Here is a 23,567-nt window from a genome sequence, read left to right on the forward strand (position 1 = left end):
GGTATTGGTGGTGATGGCCTAGATTCAGTGTTGTGTTGCAAAACCATTGTGATTCCCTGAGTGCTTTGGCCTTGCGACGACACCTCCACATTTAGTGCTGGTGGTGTGCTTAACGGTGGCGTTGGTCTTACAGTGGGGGAAGTGATGGAGCGTTGCTGGCTACCTTCAGTCGCAGCAGGTGCACATGTGGTACCTGAGGTTTTGTAGTTCGTCCACGCTTGCAAGTGCATGTTGATTAAATGTCTAAGCATGCAACTGGTATTCAAATTTCTGAGTTGTTTACCTCGGCTAAAGGCCCTTCTGCACTTCTTACAGGTAACCTTTGCCTCATCAGTAGAATTTTGGACAAAGAAGTGCCACACTGCACTCTTCCTACTATGGTATACATTTTCTGGCCTTGCACGCTGTGCTAAGTTGACCGTCTGGCCAAGCTGTCTTGCAACTCTTTTAATTTTTGGTCCATGTTTTTGGACAGCTACGGGCCTGCCAGATAACCACTGCTGCAATGTCAAAGCCTGCTGCGGATCCTTCTCCTTATCTGAACTATTGCCAGCGCCACCCTCCTCCCCCAATGGATGCCAATCCGGGTCAAGAACTGGGTCATCCATCACCTCCTCTTCAAAGTCATCTGCACCTTCCTCTTCACCTTCCTCTGTGTCACCGTGTAAGGTGGTACAGTATGAGGGAAGGGGCAACTGAGTTTCATCAGGGTCAGATTCTGGCTCAGTAGACTGCGAGGGCAATGTAGTGCTCTGGGTCAATGTACCAGCAGAATCATCTAGCAGTGGCTGTGCACTATTATTATTATTATTTATTGTTATAGCGCCATTTATTCCATGGCACTTTACATGTAAGGAGGGGTATACATAATAAAAACAAGTACAATAATGTTAAACAATACAAGTCGTAACTGGTACAGGAGGAGAGAGGACCCTGCCCGCGAAGGCTCACAATCTACAAGCTTCCAGTTCAGATCCTCTAGGATCACAGAGCGCAGTCACATGATCAGGGCTTCAGACCTGCAGAGACGATTGCAGAACCAGACAGTGCAGGATCCTAGGAAAGGTCACATGATCAGGGTTTCAGACATGCAGAGACGAATGCAGAACCCGACAGTGCAGCATCCTAGGAAAGGTCACATGATCAGGGTTTCAGACATGCAGAGACGAATGCAGAACCCGACAGTGCAGGATCCTAGGAAAGGTCACATGATCAGGGTTTCAGACATGCAGAGACGAATGCAGAACCAGCCTATGCTAGAACATAGGAAGGACTGTTATGAATGAGTCACCGTAGGAGGCAAAAACAGAAATACTAGCTAAGTCCAGAAAACCAGAGAAGTTGGCAGCTATCGGATTGCAGACCCCTGAACCTATCAACAACAACAAGCAGTAGCCGTGGGGGGTTCCTACGGTGCCCTAGACCCCTCGGTCACAGCCGGAGAACTAAATAGCCTAAAGACAGAAAGGTAAATCTAAACTGCCCCAGAGCAGACCCCAAAGCAATAGGCATCCCCCAACATATAATGACGGTGAAGCAAGATGAAAAAACACTCACACAGATAGAAAGATAGGCTGAGCAAATGATGGGGCCCAAGCTAACTAAATAGGACAGGATAGAAAAGCTGCTGTCAGCAATCCGCCAAAACCCTATCAAAACAAGAGCCAACAGACTGATAGGGAAAAAAGCCCTGAAGACGCTAGGCTTCAAAAAGACTATATCAGTACTCAGGTATTTTCTGAAGACAGAGCAAAAAGGAATTCAGCTCACCCCAGCCGGGAATGGCAGAAATCCAGAAAAACGAGGCAAAACAAAACCGAAACACAAATGCAAAAAGCAGAGCAGAAAACTTAGCTTTTGAGGAGCAGGAATGAGACTGGTCTCCTAGAATCCCTCAGAGAAATCACCAGCCAGGCAGAAGGACGTCGGCTGCCTTATATCCAGTCAGCAATTCCAGTCACCCAGTCATCATCCTGCTCAGGTGCTTGGTAATCAGCCTCACTACCTTCCTTCACCAGGAGAGGGAGTTCATCAGACCTCAATGGTGAAAGGGAAAATGAACTCACAACAAAGGACACATGATCAGGGATTCTAGACATGAGATGATCACAGAAGGCAGAGAAGAAACGCAGGCATCCTGCAGCTCAACAGACAGGAGGTGAGTGTGCACACTGCTCTAGGGAACATGCAGGATAGCAGACACGAGATGCGCATGCACACCGCTCAAGGGGTTCTGGAGGCAAAACAGACATGACAGACATGGCAAGCATGACACTGATTTCCTAGATTCAGTCTTTCGTAGCAATAACATTATGATTCCCTGACTGCTTTGGCCTTGCGACGACACCTCAACATTTGCTGCTGGTGGTGTGCTAACCGGTGGGCTTACAGTGGGAGAAGCGATGTAGCGTTGCTGACTGCCTTCATTCGGAGCAGGTGCACATGTGGTATGTGAGGTCTGGTAGTCCATCCACGCTCGTAAATGCATGGTGGTTAAATGTCTAAGCATGCAACTAGTATTCAAATTTCTCAGATTTTTCCCTCGGCTAAAGGTCTTTGCGCACTTCTTACAGATAACCTTTGCCTGATCATTAGGATTTTGTTCAAAAAAGTGCCACACTGCACTCTTCCTACTATGGAAGACATTTTGAGGCCTTGCACGCTGTGCTAATTTGACCATCTGGCCAAGCTGTCCTGCAACTCTTTTGGTTTTTGTAAACCGTTTTTGGACTGCTACGGGCCTGCCAGATAACAGCTGTTGTGATGTCGATTCCTGCTGCGGATCCTCCTCCTCCTCTTCAGAGCTATTGGCAGCGGCACCCTCTTCCCCCAATGGATGCCAATCTGAGTCAACAACTGGGTCATCCATCACCTCCTCTTCGATTTCATGTGCACCTTCCTCTGTGTCACCGCGTAAGGTGGTATAGTATGCGGGAAGTGGCACCTGAGTTTCATCAGGGTCAGATTCTGGCTCAGTACACTGCGAGGACAATGTAGTGCTCTGAGTGAATGTACCAGCAGAAATATCTAGCAGTGGCTGTGCATCAGTGCAGTCCATGTAAGATTCATCTTGGACTGAGGAATTCAGGATTTGACTGGATAACCCAGGCATGGTATGTGAAAAGAGCTCCATAGAGTAATCTGAAGTGTGGGCTGCCGCATCCTAAACTTTTGGTGGGGGTGAAGGACACAAGGAAAGGTGTTTTTCCTGACCAGAACCCTGCACCGATGACTCCGTGCTTGCAGGTTTCGAACGTTCAGAAGAGGAGGCAATAGAGCTGGTGGCTGTTTCGGCAATGTACACCAAAACCTGTTCCTGATGCTCCAGCTTTAAAAGCAGTTTTCCTACTCCAAGAAAAGGGAACCATACAGGCCTTCTGGGCCAGACGATGACGCAGGCTCAACACCTCCTGCTTTAGCTGCTATTGTGCTTTTGCCAGAACCAGCCGATGCACGACCACCATCAGTACCAGCTGCGCCCCCCTGCCCACGTCCGCGGACTCTTCCACCATACTTCCTCATGTTTGGTAAAATGTACCAAAAATACCAACAGAGAGATGGTACTGTATGAGGAGCGTCCCGCTGTGTAAGGTGTAGTAAAAAAATTAAATCTACGTATATATTTTGTTAGTCACAGGCGCTCTCCCAGTATGTATTTGACCGTAATCCAACAAGCAGATATACGGAACTGTATCAGAAGTGTACAGCTGTATGCATTTTTTGTGTAACTAACAATCTCCGTATATGTATTTACGGAGTGTCACACACACATGCTGACTCTGTATAGATGTGACTGTAATGCGAATGGCAGATATACAATACTGTTTGAGAATCGGACAGCTCTACACGGTGTCTGTATAGAAATTTGTCAATCTCTGTCTATTTTTATACGGAGTGACACACGCTGTCTCTGTCTAGTTTTGACCGTGATCAAACAGCAGATATACGAAACTGTTTGAAAAGCGGACAGTTCTATAAGGTGTAGGTCTGGAAAAATGGAAAATCTCCACGGCTTGTTTTTCCAGAGTCACACACAGAGAGCTTCTATTTGTCCGTGATACAAGGTGGTACACGGTAGTGTGTGAGGAGCGTACACCGCTATACGGTGTCTGTATGGAAATTTGTCAATCTCCATCTATTTGTATACGGACTGACACACGCTGTCTCTGTCTAGTTTTGACCGTGATCAAACAGCAGATATACGAAACTGTTTGAAAAGCCGACAGTTCTATAAGGTGTAGGTCTGGAAAAATGGAAAATCTCCTCGGCTTGTTTTTCCAAAGTCACACCCAGATACAGTAGCTTGTATTTGTCCTTGATACCAGCTGGTAAACGGTAGTGTGTGAGCAGCTTACACCGCTATTCGGTGTGTGAAAAAAAATGAACGCTCGGTATCTCACCAGAACAAAATAATAAAAGTTGGAGTGCTTTGAAAAAAGTAGTTTGAACAGCAGTGTGCACACAGCAATGCAGCTACCATGTAACCTTAAAAGGCAGCCTAATCACCACCAGCGCTGCTGCACACAACAAAAATCCTCCCCTTTCACTGCACACTAACTGTACAGTAAAAAGCGCTATCAGCAGAAGCAATTTTTTTTCTTCTTCCCTGCCTAACGCTCTCCCTATTCAGAATCAGCAGCAGCACCTCTCCCTATTCTAAGATCGGCAGAAGTAAGATGGCGGTCACGGCCTTTTATACCCACTGTGACGCCACACAAAGCCAACCAATCACTTCAATGCCCTTCTCTAAGATGGTGGTGGCCGCTGCCCATGTCATCGCATTGCCCACAGTGTGCGTCCACCTTCATTGGCTGAGAAAAGGTGCTGGAAGCATTATTTGAAACGCGACTTTGGCGCTCTGATCGGCGATCTCATGGCCGACCTCACGCTATGGTCGGGTTTCGATCGGCGAAACCTGACTTTAGCTAAAGTCGGCTATTTTTGAATTTGACCGACCCGTTTCGCTCAACTCTAGTTATTAGATATTAACTATTTACATGAATGATAATGCAAGTCGAAATACAAGGGAATAACAATTCTCCAGTAAGAATAGTTCAGACTATATTGGGTTCTCACTATGCTCTCTCAGTTCTGTGGCTGCTATTCTGGCCCTAATCCTGGCACTGATGCCCTAATTGCTGCCCTAGAATGCAACAAACCTGGAGCTACTGGAGCGCCCACCAGGGCTGAGGGGATACTTGATACCGGGCCGCTTCTTAAAGGGCCAGTGTCACAGCAGCGGTGACCCGGTTCGTGGCCCTGGGTGTCCAATAAAAGGGGAATAGTGAAAAGGGAAAAAATAAAGTGTTTTTAATAAAGTGTTCGTTATGCCACCTGTGGTATTCGGCAATAAACATGTTAGCCGATGCTGCAGATTCAGTCTACTGGGACAGTTGTTGATGCAGCAGAGTTGGTTCAGCTCTCAACAGGCAGAGCTATGTCGCAGGGCAGTTAGAATATTAAAGATAATGTTGGAGGTGAATGTGGTGCAGGGCAGGTGACACAGGAAACATTCAGAAGACACAACAGAGTGCAGTTTCCTTTACCTTTTACTGAGCTGTGCAGGTACAGTCCAAGTCTCAGGTTACAGATGGTTCTGGAATCGGTCAGCCTTTAAGCAATTTGGGGATCTCCTTATTCAAGTGGGTTGTGAGGCCTCCTTTCTAGCACTATTCTCTGAGGTACTTGCTGCTGTAAACTCTATTCAAGTTCTTCTCTCTGTCTGCTCCTTTTGGTAGAACTCCACTCGCATGACAGGCAACTGTAGCCTGCTTCAGGGATTGATCCTGCCTGGTGTCTCCGGCTCACACATGCTGCTGTGTCATCGAGTATCAGTTGGGGACAGAGGATCTGCGGTCTTCTGCCCTCTGGATTCTGCTGCTGGGGCTTTAGTATCCACACAGCCTCGGACTCCGGGGTCCAATCTCTGCCACTCAAGCCTGGGGGTGAGCTCAGTTATAGCTCTTGTCCCCCAGCTCCTCTCCACACATCCTGTCTCAACCACGCTCAGGCACTAACTCCGTCCACTAACTTCCTCCTCCTGACCAGAGAGAGCAGATCCCCTGGAGTCGGGTTTAGAGCTTCCTCTGCTGGCCTGGAGCAGGAACTGTGTTATATGCTGGAACTACCTGGTAAGGAGAGCCCTTCTTTGCTTCCAGGCAAGACATCACTCCCCCTGGAGGGAGGCAGGGCCACTTTGGCAACCGAACTCCTGGGGTGGCACAGCAATATCCTATTCATTGAGTAACTGCTCCTGTCTGTCTCTAAAGCACGCAGCCACTGATCTGCAGACTCGCTAAACACCAACAGTGTCCACGTTGAATCTACATGGGCTGCTGTCAACTTCTAATGACAGTCGACACCCTAGGCCCTATCAGGAGTTCACCAACTTCATACTTCTTCTAGGCCACAAACCTCAGCCCAGTCTCACAATGTGGGACGCTGAAATTCTATTCACCACCAAGCTCCTTTTGTTGTCTACAGTCTTAGGGAAGGTAAGCTTACACTCCCCTCTGCTTATGCAATTGGGCCTTCGCTCACACGATCGGGCCTCCACTCACAAAATCGGATCTTCACTCAAATGATCGGGCATTCGCTCACACGATCTGGACTTTGCTCACATGATCGGTCCTCTTGCGTCTCCTATCTTTACTTCAGTAAACAGGACATAGTATCTTCTGAAAAGACTCTGCATCCCTCAATTAGTTCACATCAGTGCAGATTCTGCATCCTCAACACGACCTCTTGAGGCTTAGCTATAAGCCAGTGCAGCCTTCTTCTCCACAGGTTGTGACTTTGTACAAGTACATGCGATGTGGTCACATGTCTCTTGTGCATCTGGCATATTGTTTCCCCATGCAACTAGTCTCCTGTCTTTTTGTTCCAGCAATTTTCAAGTGTCTAGGCCGGCTGCCTGTGTCCACCACATGGCAACATCGGCCCATAAATACTCCATAGCGCCACTCTACTGGTTTGACCTTGTGCAAATATCTTACATAAGTTCAGAATTTCCCAATAGATTGTTGGAAATGGAGTTTTCTTATCCAAACATATCTGGTCTGACATTTAATGCCTTTACATATCTGATAGTTTGAGATATATATATATATTTTTTAGCGTTTTCAAGAAAAAAAAAAGTTATTTATGGAGAGAAACAGCATCAGGACGAAATTTGACTGTGACTGTTGTGAAGGCCCGAACTAACAGGCAAAGCTTAACACTGCTCAATATTGTAAATATTTTATATAATTTTTATTGCTTAATATTAAGTAGAATTAAGTATGCTATCTAGCTGCTGCGGATATTACACGTTACTATAGGACTTATTGTAGCAAGAAAATCTACTCAAACCATGTAATTTATTTATTTTTAATAAACTTTGTAAAATCATATGTTTCTTGTTATTCAGCCTTAAATATATATATACAGTGGATATGGAAAGTATACAGACCTATTTAAATTTTTCACTCTTTGTTTCATTGCAGCCATTTGGTAAATTCAAAAAAGTCCTTTTTTTCTCATTAATGTACACTCTGCACCCCATCTCGACTGAAAAAAAAGGAAATGTAGAAATTTTTGCAAAATTATTAAAAAAGAAAAACTGAAATATCACATGGTCATAAGTATTCAGACCATTTGCTCAGACACTCATATTTAAGTCACATGCTGTCCATTTCCTTGTGATCCTCCTTGAGATGGTTCTACTCCTTCATTGTCCAGCTGTGTTTAATTAAACTGATAGGACTTGATTTGTAAAGGCACACACCTGTCTATATAAGACCTCACAGCTCACAGTGCATGTCAGACCAAATGAGAATTATGAGGTCAAAGGAACTGGCCAAGGAGCTCAGTGACAGAATTGTGGCAAGGCACAGATCTGGCCAAAATTACAAAAGAATTTCTGCAGCACGCAAGGTACCTAAGAGCACAGTGGCCTCCATAATCCTTAAATGGAAGACGTTTGAGACCACTAGAAGTCTTCCTAGACCTGGCCGTCCAGCCAAATTGAGAAATTGTGGGAGAAGAGCCTGTTGTGAGTTCATTTTCCCCTTCACCGTCGATGTCTGATGAACTCCCTCTTCTGGTGAAGGAAGGTAGTGAGGCTGATTATCAAACACCTGATCTGGTAGATGATGACTGGGTAACAGGAATTTCTGACTGGATATAAGGCAGCTGACGCCCTTCTGAGTCGCTGGTGATTTCTCTGCTGGATTCTTGGAGACCAGTCTGACTCCTGCTTCCAAAGATAAGTTTTTGCTCTGCTATTGAACTTATTAGTTTTGTTTTGTTTACCTTGTTTTTTGGAGTTCAGCCATCCCTGGTCGGGGGTGTGCTGAGTTCCATTTTTGTCTCTGATCAGTTTGTCTCTTTGCTCTGTCTTCAGAATTTACCTGAGTGCTGATATAGTCATTTTGAAGTCCTAGCAACTTCAGGGCCTGTTTTTCCTATCAGACGGTTGGACCATTTTTTGGTAGGGTTTTTTACGGATTGCAGACAGCAGTTTTTCTATCCTGTCCTTTTTAGTTAGCTTGGGCCCCATCGTTTGCTCAACCTATCTTTCTATCTGTGTTAGTGTTTTCATCTTGCTTCACTGTCATTATATGTTGGGGGCTGCCTATTGCTTTGGGGTCTGCTCTGGGGCAGTTTAGATTTCCCCTTTCTTTCTTTAGGCCTATTTAGTTCTCTGGCTGTGATCGAGGGGTCTAGGGCATTGTAGGAACCTCCCACGGCTACTGTTAGTTGTTGTGGATAGGATCAGGGGTCTGCAATCCGATAGCTACCAACTACAAAGTTTCACAAAGTTAACTATCACTGCAGCCCTCCACCAGTCGGGCCTTTATGGCAGAGTGGCCCGACGGAAGCCTCTCCTCAGTGCCAGACATATGAAAGTCTGCATAGAGTTTGCTAAAAACACATGAAGGACTCCCAGGCTATCAGAAATAAGTTTCTCTGGTCTGATGAGACGAAGATAGAACTTTTTGGTGATAATTCTAAGTGGTATGTGTGGAGAAAACCAGGCACTGCTCATCACCTACCCAATACAATCCAAACAGTGAAACATGGTGGTGGCAGCATCATGCTATGGGTGTGTTTTTCATTTGCAGGGAAAGGACGACTGGTTGTAATTGAAGGAAAAATGAATGCGGCAAAGTACAGAGATATCCTGGATGACCTCTTCCAGAGTGCTCTGGACCTCAGACTTGACCGAAGGTTCACCTTCCAACAAGACAATGACACTAAGCACACAGCTAAAATAACAAAGGAGTGGCTTCAGCACAATTCTGTGACCATTCTTGACTGGCCCAGCCAGAGCCCTGACCTAAACCCAATTGAGCATCTCTGGAGAGACCTGAAAATGGCTATCCACCAACGCTCACCATCCAACCTGATGAAACTGGAGAGGATCTGCAAGGAAGAATGGCAGAGAATTCTCTAAATCCAGGAGTGAAAAACTTTTTGCATAATTCCCAAGAAGACTCATGGCTGTACTAGCCTAAAAGGGTTCTTCTACTCAATATTGAGCAAAGGGTTTGAATACTTATAACTATGTGATATTTCAGTTTTTCTTTTTTAATGAATTTGCAAAAATTTCTACATTTCTGTTTTTTTCTGTCAAGATGGGGTGCAGATGGTACATTAATGAGAAAAAAAATGAGCTTTTTTGAATTTACCAAATGGCTGCGATGAAACAAAGAGTGAAAAATTTAAATGGGTCTGAATACTTTCTGTACCCACTGTATTAGATGGCCAATTCTGGCACCTTTCTCAGCTCTTCCCATTTGCCCTGTGGCAGTGGCAAGTGGGGTTCATATTTGTGGAGTTGGTGTCACCTTTATATTGTCTGGTGTCATCAAGCCCATGGTTTAGTAACTGAGAGAGGTCTATAAGACGCCTATCCATTAGTAATCCTATAGTTATATTGTAAATAAATAAAACAGCCAGAATAAAGTCCTTTAATTGAAAGAATGACACAGACTCCTTTAATGAATCTAAATTAAATCATACTCACCTCATCACTAGTGTTGAGCATTCTGATACCGCAAATATTGGGTCCGATACTTTTTGCATATCGAATACCAGAATCGGAAGTTCCCATAATGCTATGAGCCAGTTTGATTTGATTCAGCCAATGAGGAATCCTCAGAAGTGTGGGCACATCCTGTTAGGCATGTAGGCATGTTAACTAATGGCATGGCTGTGATTGGCTGCTGAAATGATGTCATGATGCACTATAAAAGCCGCCGCCGCCATTTAGGGTTCACTTTGCTGTGAATTAGGTTAGGGACAGGCTGCTGTTCAAGACTCTGAGGGACAGTTAGAGATAGCAATTTGCTATATAATATTGTGCTTTACCCAGGCTACATTATCAATCACTTGAGCTTTCTTTTGCCTTGCAGCGCTGTTCACAGCTGTCTGCAAGGTCTGTGTGAGTGCGGCTCATGCTGTAGTGTGTCCTGCAGCCACCTCTGGTTGTAGGCCGCTCAGCGTGCATCACTGCCTCATACATATTTATTTTTGTTTTATTGCTGCTCATTTTTCATTAATTCTCCTATTAGTGTGCATCCATCCGTATCCATCTACATTGGTTGCAAACACTATAGGAGTAGACAGCAGAGCCTTTCTGCAGCCTTTCAGTGCTAGTGCCCAGTTCTCTGCACTGTTCACGGCTGTCTGTGAGGTCTCTGTGTGTGAGTGCAGCTCATGTTGTAGTGTGTTCTGCAGCCACCTCTGGTTGTAGTCCGCTCAGCGTGCGTCACTGCCACATACATAGTCCTTTTTTTGTTTTATTGCATCTCATTTTTCCTGATTTTTTTCTCCTATTAGTGTGCTTCCATCCGTATCCATCTACATTGGTTGGTTGCAAACACTATATAGAAGTAGATAGAGGAGCCTTTTTTCTGGCTTGTGCCCTGCAGCCGCAGCCAGATTAGTATTAGCCTATTTTTTGGAGCCTCATCTATTGCATTGTAGGTTACCTTCCTGCATTGTAATAGCTCCAAAAAGTTTGTGATACTATCGCTTTCACATCTTTGGTCACATCCTTTTTGTTTTTTTGAAAAAAAAACACGTAAATAAAGTTCAGCAAACACTCCACTTGACAGTTGTATAGGCCACATTAGCTCATATTAAAGTGTAGTCCACACACTTTATAAAATTAGTGTTTCTTATACCTGTTAGCAGCTGTTCAGGAATAAGCACACTAAGCCCCCCTTTGTACTTTTCTGCCTATCTTTATCAGTCTACCAAGTTGAAGAAGGCAGGGAGTAAGGCACGTGGTCGTGGGCATGGAGTTTCAGCAGGGAGAGGACGTGGGGATTCTGTGCCTGCTGCGGGCACCAGTGACTCAGCATCCCCCAGTTTTACCAGGCAACAGTCCTTTATGCGCAGCTTTGTAGGACCTCGCCGTACCCCACTGCTGCGGGGCAAAAAAATTGAAGCCGTTGTCGGATGGATGGCAGCTAACGCATTGACTTCAATTACTTCCACATCCTCTCAGGGCCAGAGCACTGAAGAGCAACCATCTGTCTCTTCACCACCTGTCAAATTGCCCAGGCAGTCAGAGAGCCCTGGACAGGAGCCATCTCTACTTCTGTTCTCTGAATCTCTTGGCTTGGAAACAGGGGGTCAGCCAAGCAGCATTCTAGAATGTGAAGAAGAGGGAGTATGCAGTGATGCGCAACTGCTTTGTCCCTCTGAATCTGAAGAGGCGGGTGGGCCAGTGCCTATGGTCAGCACACCTCAGTACGCATCAGATCATGAGACTCTGGTGCCACTTTCTGGTGTGTACTGTGCTGGCGAGACTACCCAGGAGAAGCAGGTGTTTGAAGAGGGGAGTGTAGATGAAGAGGTCCTTGACCCATCATGGCGTGAGGAACAGGAAGGTGGTGGGAGCAGATCTGAGGAAGAGATTCCCTGAATGGCCAAAACAGGAGGGAGAGGGAGGGGGCAGACTTGGTTGCCTGTAGCCTCCACTTCGGCACCCGTTAGGAGCATTCCTCTTCCAAAACCCAAAATGGGCGCTCCCAGGACTTGCAGTGCCTGGTCCTTTTTTGACACAGTTGCAGATGACATTTGCTTTGTCAAATGCAAGCTGTGTAATCATAAAGTCAAAAGAGGGAAAAGTGTCAGCAACCTCAATACCACAAATATGTGGAAACATGTGCGGACCAAGCACGTGGTGGAGTTACAAAGACACACTGAAGATGTAGGCCAACCTCCAGCACCACCTACCACCTCTTCAGCTCGTGTTGTAGCCTCTTCCTCCAGCTCACACACAGCTGGTTCGGCTTCCTCACAGGATCGCCATGGAAGAACCTCTGGCACTGTAGTCCAGAGACCCAGTGACATTCCACCCACAGCACCACGTTCCCTGTCATCCTCACACTCCCAGGCCACTCTACAGCCATCGATAGCACAGGCATGGGAGAAAAGGCGGCCATACTCGGCAAACCATCCCCGAGCACAGGCTCTGAATGCTCGCATTGCAAAACTACTGGCCCTTTTAATGCTCTCATTCAGGCTGGTGGAGACTGACACCTTCCGTAACTTCATGGCATTGGCAGTCCCACAATACACCGTTCCCAGCCGCTTTTATTTCAACAGGCAAGCCGTCCCTGCCCTGCAAAAGCATGTGGAGGGAAAAATTAAACTTGCGCTACTAAATGCCGTCAGTAGCAAGGTCCACCTGACCACCGATGCATTGACCAGTAACCATGGACAGGGACGATACCTTTCCCTCACTGCCCATTGGGTTAATGTTGTGGAGCCGGGTACAGATCTTGAGAGTGGCGCTGTACGTGTTCTGCCAGCTCCAAAGATTGCAGGGATCCAGTCTGTACACATTGACTCCTCCTCATACTCGAGTTCCTCAGAATCAGCGCTGCAGGAGCCATCACGGTCTACCTTCCCAAGGACCCGTGAACGCTTACCCGATGTGAGCACAGCCATGGGCAAACGTCAACAGGCCATACTGAAATTAATTTATTTGGGGAATCGAAGCCACACAGCGCAGGAGCTCTGGAATGCCATCAAGCAGTAGAGTGACGTGTGGTTTGTGCCAGCGAATCTCCAGCCAGGCTTGGTAGTGTGTGACAATGGCCGAAATCTGGTGGCAGCTCTGGGCCTAGGCAACCTCACTCACATCCCATATCTAGCACATGTGGGTCACCCTCCCAGGGCTGTGGGGTACTCGGTACCGGGCCGGTGTCAGGGGAATGTGTCACAGCAGCGGTGACCCGGTCCGTGGCCCTGGGCGCCCAAGTAATGGGGAAATGTAGTTAATGGAATGGAATAGTTTGTGACGCCACCTGTGGTGCTCGGCAAGGGAGGTGTTAAGCCGACGCTGCATGCAGATCTGCTGGGACTGATGGTAGGGTGCAGAAAGGGTGTAAAAGCTCCCCACAGGTGAAGCTATAGTCCCAGGGCAGTGCAGAGGTGGATGTCACGGTGATGTAGCAGTGCCATAAGGGTAGGAAGCAGACAAGACTCAGCGGGGTGCAATTTCTGTACCTTTACTTGGTAACTGCAGTCCAGGGTCCTGATTACAGAGGGTAATGGAGCAGGCTAGCCTGGAAGCAATTCAGGGATTCTCTCTCAGCAGACGGTCTGTGCAGTCTCCTTTCCTAGCGCTTATTTGATTGAAGTACTCCAAGTACAGAGTTACACTGAAGTTCCTCCTGTCAGATGTTCCCAAGAACCTTACTTGCACGGCAGACAGCTGTAGCCTCTCTCGGGGACTCCTCTTTCTCTGAGTCCTGGCTTTCTATCCAAGCTGCTGTTGTGCCTCAAGTCTTAGATGGGAGCAGGGCATTTAGAGCCTCCTACTCCTCAGATACCAATCTATTGTAGGACCGTAAGTGCCCGTACAACCGTGGAGAAAAGGCTCCAGTTCATGCGCTCTCAAGCTGAGGGAGCTCGCCTTCCTAGCTCAACCTCCAGCTTCACTCTCCACATCTGCACACTTCACCCTCTGCAGACTAACTGACCCCTCCTTCCTCTTGGCCCTCAGAGAGCACTCCTCCCCTTAATCCTGGTTCAGAGTTCCCCCTGCTGGCCTGGAGTGGAACTGTGTTGCATGTATGGATTGACTGCGAGAGAGACCCATCATTGCCTCCAAGCCTGGCATTACCCTCCCCTGGAGGAAGGCAAAGCCACTGTGGTGGCCATACTCCTGGGGGTGCCACATTTCCCCCTAGTGCAAGTCAGGACTCCTGGGCTGAACAAAAACATAAACATGTAAACAGTTAGACAATAACAATTGTACAAGATTTAAAAATGAAAAATGTACAAAAACCAAGTGCTTCAAAAATGGTCCTATGATGGCAAGTCTAAGCATCAATGTCCATTGTCCATTCCTGGCAAATGGTGAAATATTTACAAAGAAAGTTTTTGACCACACACAAGTCCTGTGGTTCAGTGTCCATAAAACAAATTCCAAAGGAAACTCTTACAGGTTACCTGTAGGCACAAAACTTGAAAAACTGTTACATATTTACACACACAATTTCAACATTTACATTTATTTTGCTATATACGGTATCTAAGGGGTGATATACCTTGTGTACTGCGGGTAGACCTGTGTAAGACTGGTGTAGTGGGTAATGTACTGGATACACTACTGGGGGTTATATGTAACACACTACTGGGGGTTATATGTAACACAGGGATACTAGATTGTCTGTGAACTCCTAGACTCACCAGGGGCACAACAGGTTCACCACTGGCAGGGCGAGGGTTCTCTGGCTCCACTGCTGGTGTGGCATCTGCTACCCAATTTTCCTGATTCCCTTGAGTCACGTCTTCCTGTGCTACCAATTTGGGAAACAGCAACACTGGCACCACCATAGCATCGTTCACTTTAGTCCAATTCGCAGGGAATTCCCCAAGCACTGTGCTGACCTTCTCTTCTTCCACTATGGGCTGGATGTTATCTGGTTCTTCTTTTCTTTCTTTTAACTGGTCAGGGCATAACTTCAAATGATCACTCGATACCGCTGCTGAGGTCTCTCCTCCATCTTTACTAACAAGGCATACCTTAGTATTATCAAAATTTGAGGGCAGAATGTTATAAGGTTCAGCTTCCCACTGATCATCCAATTTGTACAATCTTCTCTTTCTTTTCAAGACTTGCTCTCCCGGCGACAAAGGAACGGCAGGTGCATTCTGATTGTAAAGCTTCTCCTGCTTTTGTTTTGCCTGAGCCAGACTCCTTTCCACGCATTCTTGAAAACTTTCCTGTACTGTTGCTACCTCTCCGTGTCTTAATCAGCATCTGGGGACGCTACTTCAGGCGTCAGGACTCCCATGTCTAGGTCAATAGGCAGCTTACCAGGTATTGCTCTCATTTAATAGGCTGGGGTACAGTTGGTAGAGTTCACGGGAATATGGTTGTAGAGGTCTACCAGATCGGGCAACTTCTCTGGTCACAGATTCCTCTTCTCCAAGGGCAAAATCTTCAGGAGATCCATCACTACCTGGTTGATCTTCTCGCACATGCCATTGGTCTATGGGTGATACGGCGTTGTCCGGATCTTCTTACAACCATACAGGTTACAGAATTCTTGGAACACTTCCGCCTCGAAAGCAGGACCTTGATCTGTAAGCACTTTCTCCGGGTACCTATGTGGTCTACAGAAGTGCTGCTGGAACGCTCTGGCTGCTGTCCTGGCAGTTTGATTTTTGACAGGCACAACTACCAGGAATCTTGAGTAGTGGTCCACAATGGTAAGTGCATAGATGTAGCCTGACCAGCTTCACATGGTCCAGGGCTACCAACTCAAGGGGCTGTTTGGTGATAATTGGCTGTAGGGGAGCTCTCTGGCTGTCCCGATCCTTTCTGCGCAGGTTACATTGTCCACACTCCCGGCACCACCTCTCAATGACTTTCCTCATACCAGCCCAGTAGAACCTCTCTCGGAGCAATACTCGCTTTGGGACTATCACCTGCCAAACCAGCTCATGAGTGCGGGCATTGATACTCCTCCGACACAGCTTCCCTTCATAAATGAACAGCCGGCCTCTCTCCTTCCACAACTGCTGAGTTTCCTCAGGAGCATCCGACTCTGGACTTGCGTCAGCTCGTGTCAGCAGCTCCTTCACCAGGCGGACTGCAGGGTCACTATCTTGCATTTCTGCCCAATCATGATGGGGCAATGGGTTCAGGGTAAGGCCTCTTTCACACATCAGGTTTTCGCCGTCAGGCGCGATCCGGCGCTTTTGACAGAAACCGGATCCGGCGAAATGCAATGCCGGATCCGGTTTCCCCCCCATTGACTTGCATTTGCGCCGGATCGCGCCGGATGGCCATGCGTTTCATCCGGTTTTCGCCGGATCCGGCAATGTGTCGCGATCCGGCGTCTGGAAAAACGGCTACTGTAACGTTTTTTGTCTCCGGCGAAAAAGCCGGACACGCCGGATCCGGCGCGTCCGGCTTTTTCACACAATGAAAGCCTATGAGTGCCGCAATGCGCCGGATCCGGCGGCCGGATCCGTTTTTTTGGTCTGAGCATGCTCAGTAGCTCTGCCCACAGGAGATATATAAAAGCAAGACAATGGGACCCTCAGCCACACCCAACATGCCACCCAAGCCAAGAACCAGGAGCAGGAGAAGGCAGCAGACATCTGCAGCAGCAGCACCATCAGCACCACCCCAAATGGAGCAGCAAATGGAACATGCTGAGGAGGGGAGTCCAGCAGCAGATGAGAGACGGTAATTATCAAATCCCCCATTCCTCCAAACTAGGGCCATGGAATATCAAGATATTCATTGGCCCTTTGTTTCTCTTTATTCAACAGCTGCCAAAGAGATGCAGCAGCAGCAGCAGCAGCAGAAATGGCATCACTGGCACCAGCAACAGCAGCAGCAATACCCACAGCCATGGAGTCTGGCCATCAACAGGACAGCACCTCTTCTTCTGGGAGCCCTCCCTCGCATCGTCAGCGTTTGACGGTAAGTTTTTATTTCCAAAATCCATCATCTCTGTAATATATGTCTATTCATTGCCTTTTATTTCAAAACAGGAATCACAAGATGAAGAGGAGCTCCCAGAAGAAGAAGGAAGGGGTGGACAGACACCTGGAGTGGGCTCACAATTGGTAAGTTTTTTGCATCAAACGCAGAAACACAACATCACACTACACACAACACATAGAAAACAATGTTCTGCAGACCACACACAGCAAACAAATGCCTACATCCAAAGACATAACATTTTTTGTTTTCTTCTCTAGTCTTCCCAATCTGGTGCTCGGCCAAGAGGTCCTCGCAGTGCCTCCCAGGGTCGTCGGCGACAGCAACGCGGCGGTCACCAGCGTGTAAGTATAAATATTTTTGCTTTGTTTTTTTGCACTTTTTATTTCATTTCTTTTGTGGAGGCTAATGTTATTTTTGTCTTTTTCTTTAACAGCCTTCACAGCGTGCTCCCGACTCTGACGGTGAGGATGGAGGACTCGATGTGGACCACCTCATCGATCTCGTCAGACAAAGGGAGCCGCTCTGGAATATGGCTGACCGCCGCCACGCTGACCTTATCGTTACCCGACGACTCTGGGAGGAAATCTGTTCGCTCCTTGTGGGCCGCTGGGAGGACCTCGATGTTCGGGCCCAGATTAAAGAGCGTAAGTATATACAGTACCGGTTGCTTGATGTAAACCAGTGTTTCCCGAACTCCAGTCCTCGTGGTCCCCACGGATCATGTGTTCAGGATTTCTATTTACTATGGAAATCCTGAAAACATGACCCCTGGGGACCATGAGGACTGGAGTTTGTGAAACACTGATGTTGTATACTAACCACTCCTTTCTCGTTTCAGGGAACAGAATTGTGAATCGGTGGCGGTCTGTGAGGGATCGTTTCAAGAAGGAGTTCAATAAAGAGATGCGGGCCCCGAGTGGATCTGGAGGACGCAGGAGCAAGTACAAGTACGCACAAGCCCTGTCGTTCCTCCGGGAAACAATGCTCACCAGAAGGTAAATATTACACACCACATGTGAAAAAAAATGTTAGATGTAACTTTTTTTTTTCAGCCAGGGCCATACCATGTCAGTATTTTAATTGTTTTTTTTTCTCTTTATTCCACAGCACAGTGAGCAGCACTCGGGAGCCTGCACGATTGGACCCTTCTGAGGCGATCCCTGAGGAGACCGGCACCGAGGGACACTTCGACCGCCCCGGTACATCTGCACCTTCCCAGCCTTCCCACACATTCGACCCATCTGTCCCATCCACCAGCACAGGAGCATCGTGGCCGCCTACATTACATGAAGCTGCTGGTGAGGAGATCGCTTTCCCTTTACCCCACCCTTCTGCCCCTGCCACCTCTAGTACACCTGCGGGTACTGGGCGGCAGCGGCAGAGGGGTCAGGAAAAGAGTTATGCGCAAGAGTTCTTGCATCTGAATGCATCTTTCCAGAACTGTCTAAAAGTCTTGTCAGAGCAAATCTCCGCAGGCTTTCAGCAGATCAACTCCAGCATTCTGGAGGTGAAGACACTCTGCAAACCATGCATTCAGAAGCAAGATCTTCGCCAAACCACACCTTTTTCAGGTCTGTTGTGGAGCGCATGGCAACACTATCTCCTACCCAGCAGATGCATGTAATGCATTCGTGCCACGGTGCTCTACAGCAGGTTACCTCCCAACCTCCACCTCCCACCACTGTAGTTCCTCCACCTGCACCCCCTCCAGCCACTTTCCATCCTCCCCCTCCTATTACATCTGCACCCCCTCCAGCCACTTTCCATCCTCCCTCTCCTATTACATCTGCACCCCCTCCAGCCACTTTCCATCCTCCCCCTCCTATTACATCTGCACCCCCTCCAGCCACTTTCCAACCTCCCCCTCCTATTACATACCAGCAACCTCACCAGTACCAGCAACCTCCCCAGTACCAGACATCTCCCCACTTCCAGCAACCTGCCCCGTACCAAACTCCTTCCCCGTACCAAACTCCTTCCCCGTACCAAACTCCTTCCCCATACAACTTTCCATCAACATCATCTGCTCCTACAGTCCCTGCCCAACCCTCCACTCCACCGCCCACCACCTCTTCTGCCTCCAACATGTCCACCCATTCTGTAGCTTTTTCCACACCTTCACCTCTAACTGTTCCTTCCCCACCACGATCCCAGTCCTCTCTCCACACACCCAGTGTCGAAGTGTCCCGCAGCCCCTCCAGCAGTATTTCCACCCCACACTACACAGATTTGTAATGTGTGTTTTTTAATAAAAATGCCCATTGGGTTTAAAACCTTTATTAAAAAAGTTTTTTGCACTTTAAAAACATTTTACAAAAAAAATAAATTTTAAATAAAAGTTAAATTATCGTTTCACAATGGTTGTCTGTCTTTTCTTTCTGCGGCGAACTATGTTTAAAAAAAAGGTTAAATACAGGGTATTTCAAAGGTAAAAAGGTATTCAAAACCAGGTATATAACTGTGGGTACATTTTAGCTTTTTGCCACAGTTGTGTTCCTGGTTGTGTTTGAAGCAAAGTATTTCACCTAAAAAGTTGTGTTTATTGTTGGTGATTTCCTAACAATGTACACAACTTTTGTTAAAAGGTGAAATACTTTGCATAAAACACAACCAGGTACACACCTGTGGCCTAAAGCTAAAAATAGTAGACCATGACAAGATAGCCAACTTTGGTTGGCAAAGGTATATACTGTTGGTCCAGAAGGTACACAAGTTTGGTTAGGGCACAAATCTTTCACACTCTGTCATCCTGCCAGTGTACTCTGCCTTGAGGGGCCACAAGGGTCAATTTTAAAAACCGGATCCGGCGTAATCCGTCGAAAAACGGATAGAAAAACGGATGAACCGGATGAGACGGATCCGGTTTTGTCTGTCAAGAACAAGACGGATCCGGCAGAAAACCGGATCCGGCACATCAGGTTTTACAAAACATTTGCCGGATCCGGCATTCCGGCACGACGCCGGATCGCGCCTGACGCCGAAAACCTGATGTGTGAAAGTAGCCTAACCTCCTTCAAGCCAGACCGTCTGTTTCTCATGAGCACGCTGGGCTGCAAGTGGCCGGTGGAAGGGAGGTAGCTCTAGCTCTTCAAGAGCCTCAGGGTCTTCTCCGGCATCTGGTAGGTTAGGCATTCTGGACAGCGCATCAGCATTGGCATTCTTGTGCCCTGCCCGGTACTTGATGGTAAACTCATAATTCGATAGCCGAGCCATCCATCACTGTTCCAGTGCAGCTAATTTTGCAGTGTCCAAATGTGTCAACGGGTTGTTGTCCGTGAAGATAGTAAACTTGGCAGAGGCTAGGTAATGTTTGAACCTTTCGGTGACAGCCCAGACTATGGCAAGGAACTCCAGCTTGAAAGAACTGTAATTATCAGGGTTCCTTTCAGTGGGGCGCAGCTTCCTGCTGGCATAGGAGATCACTCTTTATTTCCCATTCTGTACCTGCGACAGTACTGCTCCTAGTCCCACGTTGCTGGCATCTGTGTACAGCACAAAGGGTTTGTCATAATCTGGGTAGGCCAGAACCTCGTCTCCTGTGAGAGCCATCTTCAATCTGGTGAAGGACCTTTCCAACTCTTCAGTCCATTCAAAGGTGGAATTTTTCTGTTTGGTCTTCTTGGACTGCCCCACCAGGAGATTTTGCATAGGGGTGGCTATTTCAGTAAAGCCCTTGATGAATCTTTGGTAGTAGCCTACCAGTCCAAGGAATTGGCGTACTTCATGAAGGTTGCTGGGCTTCGGCCAGTCCCGGATGACTATGACCTTATCAGGATCTGGTTCCACACCTTCTGCACTGACCACATGACCGAGGTACTGCACCTTGGGCTTCAGGAGGTGGCACTTGGAGGGCTTCACCTTCAGACCAAAATTGGACAAAGCTTCAAACACTTCAGCCAGGTGCTCCAGATGATCTTCATAGGTTTTGGAGAAAACAGTGACATCATCCAGGTACAACAGGACCGTCTCAAAGTTCATTTGTCCCAGGCAGCACTCCATCAGCCGTTGAAATGTTCCTGGAGCAGTGCAGAGCCCAAATGGCATATAATTGAACTCACGAGACCCATTGGAGTGGTAAATGCTGTTTTCTCCTTCTCTGCCTCTGCCACGGGAACCTGCCAATACCCACTGGTGAGATCCAAGGTGGAAAAGTAATTAGCAGTTTTAAGTGCAGCTAATGATTCCTCAATTCTGGGTAATGGGTAGGCATCTTTATGTGTAATGCTGTTAATTTTCCTGTAATCAACACACATTCTCATGGTACCATCCTTTTTCTTTACAAACACTATTGGAGCTGCCCAGGGGCTACAACTGTCTCTGATGACCCCTGCCTCCTTCATCTCCCTCAGCATACTCTTAGCACACTGGTATTGTGTTGGGGGTATAGGTCTGTACCTCTCCTTTATGGGTGGATGGTCTCCCGTGGGGATATGATGTTGAACCCCTTTTGCCTGCCCAAAATCTAGTGGGTGTTTGCTGAATACCCGCTCATACTCTTGTGTTACTCTGTAAACCACATTTTTCTGGTATAAAGGTGTAGAGTCAGTTCCCACCTGCAGTTGCTGACACCACTCCTCTGGCTGCTTCACAGAGCCATTGTCCTCCACCTGATTGGATGAGACCAAGGGTTCTGCTGCCTGCAAAGAGTTGTTATTGACGGTGAGCAGCTTAGCAACTGTGGCGTACCGAGGTAATGTGGCTTCCTCTTCCCCACAATTCAAAAGGCGTACAGGTACTCTCCCTTTTCGTACATCAACCACCCCTCTGGCTGTCAGGACAGTGGGCCTGCTCTTGGAGTATACTGGTTCTACCAGCGCCTGGTAATCTCTCCCTCTAAGACCTATAGCTGCCCGAAACCAAGCCAACATTTCACATCTGGGGGGTATTGCAATGGGTAAAGCATCACTCACTCTGACACTGCCAATCTCTCTGCCAGAGAGTTCTACCTGTTGCCTTTGCATCAGGGCTCGGATCTCCTTCTGCAGCACTCGTTGTTCTCCGGAACCAGCAGTCTCAGCCACCTGTTGCAACCAGACAGTAACCTCGGATAGACAGTTTTCAGTTACATTTGTACCAAGAGTCATCATGGGATTACATTCACGCCGATCAATATCAACAACTATTAAACCTTGAGACTTTAGCTCTACCCGCCCCACTTTAACAGTAATTTCTTTACATCCTATCTGCGGTAAAGACTGACCATTACTAGCAACTACTGTCAGTTCATCAGTTGGGCCACGGGTAAGCTCTGAATCAGGCCAATATCTCTTGTACAGAATGTACGGCATCGTGGTCACCTGGGAGCCAGTGTCCAGCAAAGTGTTCATGGGGATGCCGTTAATCACCACAGGAAGGATTGGTCTCCCTCCCACATACTTGGCTCTCCAGTTCTTTGGGCCTGGGGATCCTATTCCTGGGGGTTGGCCCACTGCCCCAGGGGTTGCTCGTTTAAAGGACAATATCTTGCAAGATGACCGGCCTTGAAGCAGCGACGACAGATGGGACGTCCGTCTGGTCATAGCGATCGTTGTTCCTCCCTCGAAGTGGCGGGGCTCTCCTCCTCCGGAGCCACGGGACATCCTCTGGACTAGAAGCAAGCTGGATCTTTTCTTTGGAGGACACCTGTAGGGACTGCACAGTTTTAGTAAGTGCAACCATTCCTTTGGTCAACTCCTGGACCTGAAGACGCAGCTCCTCAGTTGGATCTTTATCCAGAGTTTGTGCATCAGCCTCCACAGGGATGGAAGGAAAAGATGTTGCTTCCTGATGGTAGGTGATCGCTGGGCGCCTAGGGGGCGCTGGATGGTTGTCAGTGGACTCCTGCAGTACCCGAATAGCCCTGTCCTTAAAATCAGCAAAGTCCAGATCAGGGTTTTGCAATGTTATAATACGCAACTGTCCTCTGTGGGTACTGGATAGGAGTCTTTCAATGAACTGCTCCTTTAACAGTTTATCATTCCTCCTTTACACTGTCAGGATCAACTTGCTTAACTGCTCGCAGCGCCTCCTGCAGGTTGAGAGCATAATCCCTGATACTGTCCTGCGCCTTCTGTTTTCAGCCAAAGAACCTCATCTTGATTTCAGCTGCAGTTCTGGTGTCAAAGGTGATTCTCAGCTTGGCCAGGATCTTTGCAACAGTCTCTTTAACAGTGTCCTGCCTGCCAGGCTTTCGCCTCTCTCTGTGCTGCACCCGTTAGCTGTCCAATCAGGATATTCACTTTCTGGCTTTCAGTCAGAGGGTATACTTTAAACAAACTGCACAGTCTCTCTTTAAATTCACTCAGGTTATGTGACTCACCTGAGTACTGTGGTAGCCAGGCTGCTCCCGGTATGTAGGGCATAGACAGCAGCATTATGGAGACCGCTGTGGCTCCTCCTGGCGGTGCTGCGGGGTTGGCACCGGCGCCTGCCGCTGCATCGCCGTTTGGCGCGGACATCTTCTCCCCCCCTAGTCAACGGTAGCCAGGGCCGGGGGTTATGTGAGCTCACAGGCACGACGCTCCGGGCTGTAGGCCTCAGCTCCTCCTTCTCTCGCGCGCTGTCCTCTCTTCCCGAGCGGCACTTCACTTCTTCGCGCTCTGTGGCAGGCTCCGCC

The sequence above is a fragment of the Dendrobates tinctorius genome, unplaced genomic scaffold (genome assembly GCF_039654945.1).
Source record: "Dendrobates tinctorius isolate UK_male_01 unplaced genomic scaffold, ASM3965494v1 ptg000044l, whole genome shotgun sequence".
Taxonomy (NCBI): domain Eukaryota; kingdom Metazoa; phylum Chordata; class Amphibia; order Anura; family Dendrobatidae; genus Dendrobates; species Dendrobates tinctorius.